Source organism: Sus scrofa, chromosome 1, assembly GCF_054392235.1.
Source record: "Sus scrofa isolate SSC_HxYL_T2T_F1_AM1 chromosome 1, Sscrofa_HxYL_maternal_Yorkshire_Landrace_v2.0, whole genome shotgun sequence".
NCBI lineage: Eukaryota > Metazoa > Chordata > Mammalia > Artiodactyla > Suidae > Sus > Sus scrofa.
Window position 1 is genome coordinate 258459821 of NC_139383.1, and position 12344 is coordinate 258472164.

Sequence of the window (12344 nt, forward strand, 5' to 3'; positions counted from 1 at the left end):
AATCCTAAAGATGCTAGCAGAAAACTATTAGAGCTCATCAATGACTTCAGTAGTGTTGCAGGATACAAAATTAATACACAGGAATCATTTGCATTCCTATACGCAAAGAAAGATCAGAAAGAAAAATAAAAGAAACAATCCCATTTACCATCACATCAAAAAGAATAAAATACCTAGGAATAAACCTACCTAAGGAGGCAAAAGGTCTGTACTCAGAAAATGATAATGAAAGTTCTGATGAAAGAAACTGAAGATGACTCAGATGGAAAGATACACCGTGTTCTTGAGTTAGAAGTCTCAATATTGTCTAAGTGATTATACTACCGAGGGCAATCTACAGATTCAAGGTCTAAACAGACATTTCTCCATAGAAGACAGACAGATGGGCAACAGGCACATGTAAAAATGTTCAACATCACTAATTATTAGAGAAATACAAATCAAAACTAAATGAGGTACCTACCTCACACTGGTCAGATGGCCATTATTAAGAAGTCTACAAATAATAAATGCTAGAGAGGGTGTGGAGAAAAGGGACCCATCCTACACTGTCGATGGGAATATAAGTTGGTGCAGCCACTGTGGAAAACAGTATGGAGATTCCTTTAAAAACTAAGAATAGAGCTACCATATGATCCAGCAATCCAGCTCCTGGGCATATATCCAGAAAAAAAAGCCGTAGTCATAAAAGATGCATGCACCTCAATGTTCATTGCAGCATTCTTTACAATAGCCAAGACATGGATGAAATCTAGATGTCCATTGACAGATGAATGGATAAGATACACATACACACACAATGGAATATTACTCAGATATTACTCAGCCATAAAAGAGAGAATGAAATGTCATTTGCAGCAGAAACATGGATGAACCTATAGTATCACACAAAGTGAAGTAAATCAGGCAGAGAAAGACAAACATATATCGCTTATATGTGGAATCCAAAAGAATGATACAAATAAATTTGTCTATGAAATAAAAACAGACTCACAGACATAGAGAAAATACTTATGTTTACCAAAGGGGAATGGAGAGGAGTTTGGGATTAACATATATACACACTACTATATATAAAATAAATAAACAAGGACCTACTGGATAGAACAGGGAACTCTACTCAATATTTTGTAATAACCTATAAAGGAAAAAAATCTGAAAAAGAATATATATATCTGAATCACTTTGCTGTACACCTAAAACCAACACAACATTGTAAATCAACTATACTTCAGTCTTTAAACATTCAATAGAAAGAATAATGATTAAGAAAAATGCAACACAGTAAAGTGGAAAGTAGTGTGGTTCTTGAAACCAGGGACCTTAGGCTGGAGTTTGGGCCACGGAACTAGTGCATGTTGATCTCGGGCTCACAGTTTGAACTTCACTGGTCTTACTTATTTAATTTTGGCCATACTCACAGCATATGGAAGTTCCCAAGCCAGAGATCAAATCTGAACCACAGCTGCAACCTACACCACAGCTGCAGCAATGCCATATCCTTAACTCACTGCACCACAGTGGATCCTCACTTGTCTTTCTTCATGTCAGTTCATCTCCTTAGCAGCAATGATGTGATAGCAGTATCAGCTAGAGTGATAGTGCCCCAATCTAGTACGATCAGTGGGAAAGTTTTCCATATATTTGCAATGAGGTAATAACTGGGGGTACAGGGGAGGGAAAGCTCACATCTGGCTGGGGAGAAAGGGGAAAACTTTTTGAAGAAGCTATCCAAGGGTAGTAGCTAAAGAAATTTTCTTACATTCTTAGATGTAGAAACATGTTAATAGTGGACACGAATTGGATGGGGCACGGGCTGTGAAGCTACTTATGCCTGATCTCAAATCCCAATGCATTCACTCCCTGTATGTGGAACCCCAGCCAAGACACAACTTCTCTGACCCTCAGTGTCCTTTTCTGCAAACAGGAATTATGATCTGGATAGTGCAGGGCTGACTGCCGTGAGTTTTCACTGTGTGTCTCTAACAGTGCCTGCAAAGCAGAATGTGAAAACTTAGCATCCTTCCCCTACCCCCTTGAGAGTACCCTGCCCCGTTTCCTGGGCACTCTCAAGCCCAGTTGTCTAGAGTACAAGTTATATTTGGAATCTTCTCCTAAAAGGCAATAATTATTTATTTTGGTTATAATTTTTAAAGAAATTATAATTACATATAATTTATGTATTATATGTGTGTACATATGCATATAAGTGTATATATACATATGCATATATATACATACATATGCATATATGTGCATACATATATATACATTTTATGGTAAAAAACTAAAAACCAGTAAAGCAAAAGCTCTATTTTTTAAATCCCCTTTTAAGAGATAGCTTTCCTTTTAAAAAAATTAGCACCAGTGAAACATGAAGCCGAACTCTTTATCCTATCTGACTTCAGGATTAGGCAGTTGGAGTTTGTTCCCTCGAGGCACAGGCAAATCTAAAACCATGGTCAAGAGGCTCTGGAGAAATACACTGAGTAGCTCTAGTAATTTGTGGGTTGGCAATATCTTCCTGGGTTCTAACTGAGGACAGATCAACTGCCTCCAGCCACTCCTAAAATGCCTCCCTTACTCACTCTGCCCTTTACGTTTGCCAGGAACACACCATCGTGGTGTAGAGTCTAAGAAAGAACATGGCACCAGGAATCAAAAGATGGCAATACTCACAGCCTAGAGCTTCCTGCTACCAGCCTATAGTACAAGGCAGCTGATGGAAACTCAACTTCCTCATCTGTGACATGGGAATGATACTAGTCCTAAGTATGTCATAGGATTGCTATGAATATTGAATCACATCATGTTTTGAAATCTTGAAGTTTTTCTAAAATATGAACCATTATTATGACATACATAGATTTAAAAAAAGGAAGAGAGTTTGGAAGAGACAAGAATGGAGAATAATACATTTAATTGCTTTTTACTCCCTGTTAACCATGTTCCTAAAACTAATTTCATAAAATCCCCTGAGTTTCATCCTTTGCTAAAGCTCTAGAAGGTAATGAAGGCCTTTCATTCATACATATTTATCAAGTGCCCTGTAAACCCTGATCACACTAGTGAACAAAACAAAGAGGTCTGCCTTCAGGGTGCTTCTTTGCCATTTGGTAATCCCAGGGATGGTGCTTGAGAAAGTCCTCTGACCTACAGCTGCCACAGTGAAGTCCCAGGCTCTTGCTTGCCTCGTCTTCCACCCAATGTAATCCTGGGGCCCAGATCTCTCAAAAATCCACAACTAGCCTTTAATCCAGAGTCAGGCATTTGGCCTTTACACCAGGCCAAGGTTTGGTGCTCAGAAGGTGGACAGGAACAACATACTGAGTGCCTGCAATGCCCTCAGAGAACTAGTATCTGGGTTTAATTTCCACTGTCTGTCAGAGTGGAGCTTTGATCAGACGCTGCATTTTTTCACTTCTCCTAAGTGACTAGAGGCTACTACCAGTCCATTATGACTGCCTCTGTGAGAGCTTGGGGTTGGCCATGACATCAGAGATTTATTTACATGAATTTCCACTGAATCGCCTTGCTCAGGCTTCCCTCTCCCTGTTCCACTCCTGGAACAGTTAGTGCCAGGGGCTCAACATGGGAGCAAATGTGTATCCAGGAAGGTAAGAGATGGGAAGCAGGGTGGGGACCCACACTATCACAGAAGGAAGTGGAGCACCAGTAAGTGACTGCAGCTGGCTCTTAATGGCTTTTCTTCTCTGCCGTCATTTTCCTTTAAGCCCAAAAGAAACTCTTTGTAATACGTGTTAAAATTATGGTTCAGATTTCTGATGATCAAGTTACATAGATTAAAGTAATGGATACCAGACTCCACATCAATTCAGGTATAAATATGGATGAAATGAATGTACATTATCCACTGTTATAAATCTGTGTGTTCAAGGAAAGACATAAATCTCCCAAACCTTTCCTACCTCAGGCTATGAAGGTTTTTTTTTTTTTTTTTCAGTGTTTTCAATGAAATTATGATTTGGAGTAATTTGCTGGTTTTGCAGAAACCTCTGGCTTTTTTTTTTTTTTTTACAAGAAAGGGTAGAGTATATTATTTATAATGGCAAGTCATTAAAATGCTCCAGGAAGTCATCATTGCAGCAGGGGTTGGAGAGGGAAGGGGTTATATGGCATTCCAGATGTGCATGTGTGGAGAAGGGCCATGCGCTTGGAGAAATTTATAGCACCTGGCTCCATTGTAAAGGGTTCTTGGCCCGGGGGCATTTCTGTTTGCTCCCCCTCCCCTTGGCCTATCAACACTCTTCATGGAGTGGCTCAAAGGTGTCAGTGCGTGATGGACATATGGCCACAGGATGCTGTGGTCTGGACTGGAAGATGGAGTTCTTACTCCCGCACAGCCACAGGGCTGATGAAAGTGTCTGAGCTCCTGGTAGCCTCGAGTCCCCACAGGAGCAAGGAGGAGCCTCCTTGTGTGAGGGATGAACAGAGCCGAACACTCTGCAGACACACGTGCCCCAGCATGCAACTCAACAGCTACACATTTGGTCACCCCGGTTTACCCCAAGGTAATTTTATACATTTTATACAATCCATAAAATGAAGATGAAAATCATATTCCGTATGAGGGATAAGGACTAAGACGGTATGTCTGAAGGCACCCAGATCTTTCTACTGAAACTCCCCACTTATAGCTTAATGGACTCATGACCACCAATGTCCCAAGCAGAACTGTGTCAGAGACCCCTAGCCATCCTCTAGCTCCCCACAGCTACAGCCCCTGCTGACTCCACATGGTGGTTCAGCTGTTTCTCAAGTCCTGGTCACAAATGAAGAACTAAACAAGGAGGTTCTTTCTGTGGTATTGCTCCAGGCTCCCTCCTGTGCAGCATCCAAATTGACCCACAACCACTTTTTCCTCATTCCTGCCAGCAGAAGGGAAAATAGGAAAAGGAGGGCATGCCCCTTCCCTGTAAGGACAAACCTAGAAATGACCTCATCCTTTCCTTCACATTCCACTGGTCTGAACTCTGTCAGGTGGTCCTACCTAATCATGAAGGGGAGTGCAGAAAGCATCCTTCAGCTGGGTAGCCAAGGACCCCACTAAATTCCCTTACATGGAGGGAAGGGATATGGATACAGAGTGATAATTAATAGTCCCTTCTAAAGAGGGGTCACTGGGAGTTATTCTAGAAACTCAAACAGGACTATATGCATGAAGAGACACTTGGGTTCTCTAGGAGTGGGGAAAGGAAGTTTGTTGCCCATGGATCATGAAATGTGTTTATATCTAATAGTCAGATTAATCAGGACTTAGCTCTATGGTTCACTTTGTTAATTTGCAGATTCCAGAAGCCAAGGTAACTGGGCCTGTCCTATTACAGGACAAGGAAAGTGGACTTTCCTCTGCAACCACAGTCAGTCATCCTATGCCTACCCAATGCACAGCACATTTTTTACCTTGGTACTTCCAGCACATTTCCCATGCCTGACCTACAGCTGTTCATTCACCGTTGTTGAATGAATGAGTGAGTGAATGGATAAAGAAGTTAGAGAGTGAAATAAAGAAGGAGTAGAAACTGCAAAATGAGATGGCAGGAATGGCAGTTGGCACTTTCAAAAACAAAGCTAAATCAGAAGACCTTAACAGATATTTCTCCAAAGAAGAAGCACAGAGGGCCAAAGGACACATGAAAAAATGTTCAACATCGCCAATTATTAGAGAAATGCACATCAAAACCACAATGAGGTATCACCTCACATCAGTCAGAATGGCCATTATCAAAAAATCTGTAAATAACAAATGCTGGAGATGATATGGAGAAAAAGGAACCTGCCTACCCTGATGGTGAGAATGTAAATTGCCACCACCACTTTGGAGAACAGGATGGATGTTACTCAAAAACTTAAAAATAGAACTACTATATGATCTAGCAATCCCACTGCTGGGCATATATCCAGATAAAGCACTAATTTGAAAAGATACATGCACCCCAGTGTTCATAGTAGCACTATTTACAATAGCCAAGACATGGAAGCAACCTAAATGTCCACCAACACATGAATAGATAAAGATGAGGTATGTGTATATATACACAATGGAATATTAATCAGCCCCTTTTATGGCCAAACTTTTTAAAGGAGTTGACTGAATGCACTGTTCCTCCTGCCCTACCCTCCATTCCCTTTCTATCCATCCCATTGATGTTTGGCTTCCCGACCTCTCAGCTACCCTGACACTGCTGGTCAGAGTCACTGAGGATCTTCCTGCTACAATTGCCATGGGCATCCTGCAGTTTTTATCTCACTTGTCCTCTTGAAAGCATTTGACCCTATTGATCACTCCTTTTTTTGAGAAGCTCCTTCCCATGGTTTCTGTAAACCATCACCCATCCTGATTTTCCTCCAACCTCTTGGATGCTTTTCTGCTCCTCCTATGTATTCTCTTCCCCTGCTCTTCATTAATGTCAGTGCTTCTTGGGCATCTGTTGGGCTCTCTTCTATTTGCACTCTGCACATAGATCCCTGGACATCTCATCTAATGCAATAGTTTTCTATATGTACATAATCTATATGTATATAAAAGATACATGCACCCACCCCTATGTTCACAGCAGCACTATTCACAATAGTCGAGACATGGACACAACCTAAATGTCCATCGACAGATGAGTAGATTAAGAAGATGGAGTACATATGTACAATGGAACATTACTCCGGCATATCAAAGAACAAAATAATGCTATTTGCAGCAACATGGAAGGAACCAGAGACTCTCAAACTAAGTCAGAAAGAGAAAGACAAATACCATGATATCATTCATATGTGGAATCTAAAACATGACATAAATGAACCTATCTACAAAACAGAAACAGACTCCTAGACATAGAGAACATACTTATGGTTGCCAAGGGGGAGAGATGGAGTGGGAGTCTGTGGTTAGCAGACTCAAACTATTATATATAGAATGGATAAACAACAAGGTCCTACTGTATAGCACAGGGAAGTATAATATATTATAAAGTGTAATAAAATATAATGGAAAAATTTTAAAGTGTGTGTATATGTAACAATCACTTGCTGTACATTTAGAAATTAATACATTGTAAATCAACTATACATCAATAAAATAAAATTGGATTCAGGCTCTGTCACTTCCTATCTTTGTGCCTTGCTTGTGTCTCATTTAAGAGGATTATAGTGGGGTCAAATGAAATGATAAATAAGACTGTTACATGTATACTATAAAGTTCTGCATGCATATAAAAGAGGACAGTTACTTTATACTGACCAATAAGGCCTCATTGATTATCTGCAATGTGTCTAGCCTGGTTCTATATGTTCTGATGATTACAGAATAGAACAACCCATGACTCCTGTCCTGAGAACCTTACAGATTGACTGGGAAAGGGGAAGTAAAATAATGAAGCACTCAGCTGTTATTTAGGCAACAGAGCTTCCAAGAATGGAAAGGCCAGTGGCATCACCAGTGGAGCTGTAAAGAAGCCCTCCATTTAGGGGTTCCCATCGTGGTGCAGTGGTTGGCGAATCCGACTAGGAACCATGAGGTTGTGGGTTCGATCCCTGGCCTTGCTCAGTGGGTTAAGGATCTGGTGTTGCCATGAGCTGTGGTGTAGGTTGCAGACGCTCGGATCCCGCGTTGCTGGCATAAGCCAGCAGCTACAGCTCCGATTAGACCCCTAGCCTGGGAACCTCCATATGCCGTGAGAGCGGCCCCAGAAATGGCAAAAAGACAAAAAAAAAAAAAAAAAAGAAGCCCTCCATTTACTTCCAGCTCCACTCATCCTCTTCTTAAATATTACTGCTCTGGAGTTCCCGTCGTGGCGCAGTGGTTAACGAATCCGATTAGGAACCATGAGGTTGCGGGTTCGGTCCCTGCCCTTGCTCAGTGGGTTAACGATCCGGCGTTGCCGTGAGCTGTGGTGTAGGTTGCAGACGCGGCTCGGATCCCGCGTTGCTGTGGCTCTGGCGTAGGCCGGTGGCTACAGCTCCAATTCAACCCCTAGCCTGAGAACCTCCATATGCCGCGGGAGCGGCCCAAGAAATAGCAACAACAACAACAAAAAAGACAAAAATAAATAAATAAATAAAGATGCTGAAACTGTTAAAAAAAAAAAAGCATAAAAAAAAAATATTACTGCTCTGTCCACAGCCTGCAAGGTACAGCCCTGGTTATCATGTGACCTCTCACCCACAGCCATAATCACTGGGACTGATATCCGTCTGACCTGGGCTGAGCAGATCAGAATGTCTCTACAAGAGGGATGTCATTCAGGGGGGTGTTGGGAAGTGTTAGTGTAGAGATAACTCCATATTTCACGCCATGGAGACAGGCAAGTAAAGGTTATGGGTACCAAATCTCAAAAGCCTGGCAGCAAAAGCCTGCCCACTGAAGGGAGAATGGAGTAGATAAGCAGGGAGAAAAGGAGATGCCAGATCATTTGGTCCCAGGGAGAGCAATGGAGACTAGAAAACTTAGGTAGCTTTCCAGTTCTCTTGAGATCTGGTCAGGTTTCCTGCAATCATGTTAACTTGCAATTCTTAAGTCCTGTGCTACTTTGAGTATCACATGGTGTCACATTACATGCATGCTTGTTTTTAAAATTATAAGAAGAGTGAGTTCCTTTCAAGGCTCAGCAGTTAACAAACCTGACTAGGATCCATGAGGATGTGGGTTTGATCCCTGGCCTCGCTCAGAAGGTTAAGGATCCAGTGTTGCCGTGAGCTATGGTGTAGTTCACAGAAGCAGTTCAGATCTGCATTGCTGTGGCATAGGACAGCAGCTGTAGCTCCAATTCCGCCCATAGCCTGGGAACTTCCATATGCCGCAGGTCTGGCCCAAATAAATAAATAAATAAATAAAATTATAAGAAGTTATTTCAATCTGATGCTCCTTACTCATTTTACCAATGTAGATTTAAATTAGTTTGATTCAACTTGGCTAGAACATATGAGGTCTTGATATTTTTCCATCTCTAGTTTCTAATGAAAATTACTTTCCTTCATGCATCTGTTGTACATTAATTATTTTAGTAACAACAGTACTTGTGTTTTTCTTTTATAGTGATTTACCATTGACAAAGGATTTCATAATACATAATCCTGTTGGAGTCACACAATAACTCTGTGTGTCTCAGAGTGGTTAAGTGAATTATTTGGAGTTCCGCAGCAGGGTTGGGACATAAATTGAGGTCCCCTGACTCAGTCTAGTTCCAAGGCAGATCAAAAATACAAAAGTTCAATCAGTGCATTCTCCAGTGTAGGCCTGAGATAGGTACACATGCAGATACCTCTTGGAATATTGCAAAGCCTCTTAAGTCATTCTTGTTTGCTTTTTGCATTCAAATTCCCAAAGCTCCAACAGAGAAGAAAGCCCAAATTCAGTTCAGTTACCAATTATTTTCTAACTTCTTATTATGTGTTAGCTTTGAGCTAGGCTCTTATTTTTGTGAATGGACTCACTGAGTCTGAAACATCTGTATTAAAGCAGGTAGCCAATCAAGTCTGACCTGTGAAAATATCAAGTATAACTTTCAAGAGGTCTTCTTTACAGTGATGGGGTTATGTTACCCAGAGACAGTAGTCAGTTGTTTTGTGGAAACTTCCCCTCTATTCAGCTCCAACATCTGGTTCCCAGGATGCCTAATATAGAGTATGCTGAAAGCAAAATAGCAAAGTAACTCGAGGCTTCTGCTACTCAGAGCAAGAGCTTTCATGTAATCTCATAAAACTTGCAAAAGCTGCTAGCCCATTCCTGAGACAGCCATCCTTTCTTCTATCTATCTGGAAATGGGGAGGAAATCCGGGAAGAACAGGGAGCTCCTTCATAGTGTATCCCCAAGGTCAGGCTTTGCGCTAACGGGATGCCCACTAGCTGGTTCCCACTCTCCAAGCATCCTCCTCTCACAGTGGACCCCCTGCCCCTCTTCCCTTGCAAATGCAGAGACTGAGGGCAGGTTATATAAAATAAAAGCAATGCAGGGTGATGGTTAGACTAGAAAGTGAGCCTAAAGAACAAAAGGACACTATAGTACCCATCACCCCCCCACACCAGCATTTCTGCCTTCCCCCCACGTTCCTCCAGGCAGAAAGAGCAGCCTGTAGGCACCAAATTCCTGATAAAAGCAGCATAAAACATGGCCACCGGTACTCAGGTTTCAGTACAATTCCCTGACTGAGTGTTGACCGCCTTTTTAGGAAATAAGTCGGTCTTGGGTAAAAGAGCAGGCACCCCTCAATTTTTAAGAAATGGAAATATGGATTTCCCACTGTGATACAGTGGGTTAAGAATCAGACTGCAGAAGCTCAGGTTGCTGCAGAGGAACAGATTCGATTCCCCAACCCAATGTTGCAGGTTAAAGGAGCCAAAATTGCCACAGCCGTGGTGTAGTTTGCACTTGTGGGTGGGATTCAATCCCTGGCCCAGGTACTTCTATATGCCTCTGGTGTGGCCATTTAAAAAAAAAAGGGGAGGGGAGGAGAAGAATAAAAAGAAAGAAACAATCAGGCATGAAGTTCCCTTTCAACCTACTTTGTGTGTGAGCAGAGCAGACCTCCAGATTTTGGAAGAGGCCCCAACACATGGGCCTGTCTCCTCTCCAGGGATACTCCAAGCTCTCTCTTCCCCAGGCCCTCCAGCCAAAAGCTGAACTGCTCAGAAATACCTATCCATAGGAGTCCTGGGTCTCCTTCAAGAGCAGCAGAGCCTTAGTGGGTAGGGTTCCTGCTGCTATGTTATATTTTTGGTTAGAGCAGAGCTCAGTCTTGCCCAGCAGCACCTCAAATCTGACCCCCTCCTAAGTCAAGTTCTTGGGAGGTGCCCTCACAGTCATATGCTGTTTGTAATCCCAGGTGGGCTCTACTTTTTTAGATAGGGAGAGAGAGAGAGAGAGAGAGTTCTTAGGGCCACACCCACAGCATATGGAAGTTCCCAGGGGTTGAATGGGAGCTGTAGCTTCAGCCTACACCATAGCCACAGCAACGCCGGATCCTTAACCCACTGAGCAAGGCCAGGGATCGAACCTGCATCCTCATGGATAATAGGCAGGTTTGTTAATGCTGAGCCATGATGGGAATTCCTCTACTTAATTTATTTGGCTCTCAGAGGCCTCTCTCTTTCAACTTGGAGATTCAAAATATCAACAGCACCTCCCTAGCCCAAAGAAATCAGAAGCCCATGGCCCCTCCAGCATTAGGAGCCATCAAACTCAGGGAACTGGCAGTGTCCCAAGGAGGTGCAATGTGTCACCCAATCCCAGGAAGGACCACTAGAGTCAAAGAAAGAGGCAGGTGTGAGCCATCCTCCAAGAGACACTCAATGGATGTGGTGAGTTTAGTATGGCCAAGATCTGTACCTTGAGGAAGAGAAAATAAGTCTCCTAAAGGACCTATCAGTTTACACCATTATCTACCCTCAAAATGACAGCCTTGAAAATCCTTCTTTCATCCAGTGTTATCTAAAAGGACTCCCATTTTCCTCTGTGGCTTCCTTTGCTATTTCTAAAGTGCAATAACTCAACAACCATTTCATGAGTCTGTGGAACATGCAGGTGTCTGGGTTACAACGAAAGGGCAAGGTGAACAAGATTGTTTATCTCTCTAGCAGAGTGAGACCAGGGCAATATCAAAGGAATCAACAGACAGTTATCATTCATAGCGATGGGGAAAAACACAGGGACACTGGTCTCATTGGCCTAGTGGGGAGGGTGTGAGAAGTCTTTCCAGTGCCACACAGGAATCCCAGGGGAGGTGACAGCCAAGGACAATGGGTTGGAGGAGAAACATCATTTAGATCACCAGGGGAATTAACTGACCCTCACACAGTCTTTGTAAGAAGACATTGCTCTGAGTACTTAGTATTACTAACCCATTTTATCCTCACAGTAAACTCATAAGGTATGTAATCATTATCCCCACTTTGTAGCTAAAGAAATCAAGGCTCAGAGATGTCAAGTAGTTTCCAAGTCCATGAGAATGACATGCCTCAGATTACTCCTCAGAAGGTCTGGCTCTGCAGACCATGCTCTTAGCCTGTCCACTCCACTGCCTCTAGTAAAGTGATGAGAACAAAAGTGGAGCCAGAAAGCAAAATGGGAAGCAGAGGATGAACAATGAGATGTGAAGAGGGGAACAGGGACTTTATATACTACACTGTGTCCTCACCTCTCAGACCGAGGTGAAGATATTGCCGGGGGTTTATGATGATATGTCAGGGGACATGACAAGCCATCATCCATTACTTTGGAAGTATAAATGTACAGAAAAATGTCTTAAGCTTGTACTCTAAAATTGTTTTGTGGACACACCATACAAAAGCAACAACAGGGAGCTACTTGATCCTACAAGTTGCATCAAATCCA

The 12344-nt window shown here is 42.4% G+C and overlaps 1 long non-coding RNA gene across 3 annotated transcripts in view; it reads left to right on the top strand.

The window, feature by feature from the left end:
* LOC110256021 (uncharacterized) overlaps positions 1-7118 on the top strand; it is a 494788-nt gene extending 487670 nt beyond the window's left edge. For 2 of the 3 annotated variants that reach the window (XR_014825659.1, XR_014825671.1), the window contains 2 exons: positions 2610-2772; positions 5310-7118. This is a non-coding gene — a long non-coding RNA (uncharacterized LOC110256021). Of the gene's footprint in view, positions 1-2609; positions 4533-5309 lie in introns of all 3 variants that reach the window. The other variant, XR_014825663.1, reaches the window with a different exon arrangement.
* Positions 7119-12344: the final 5226 nt, after the last annotated feature.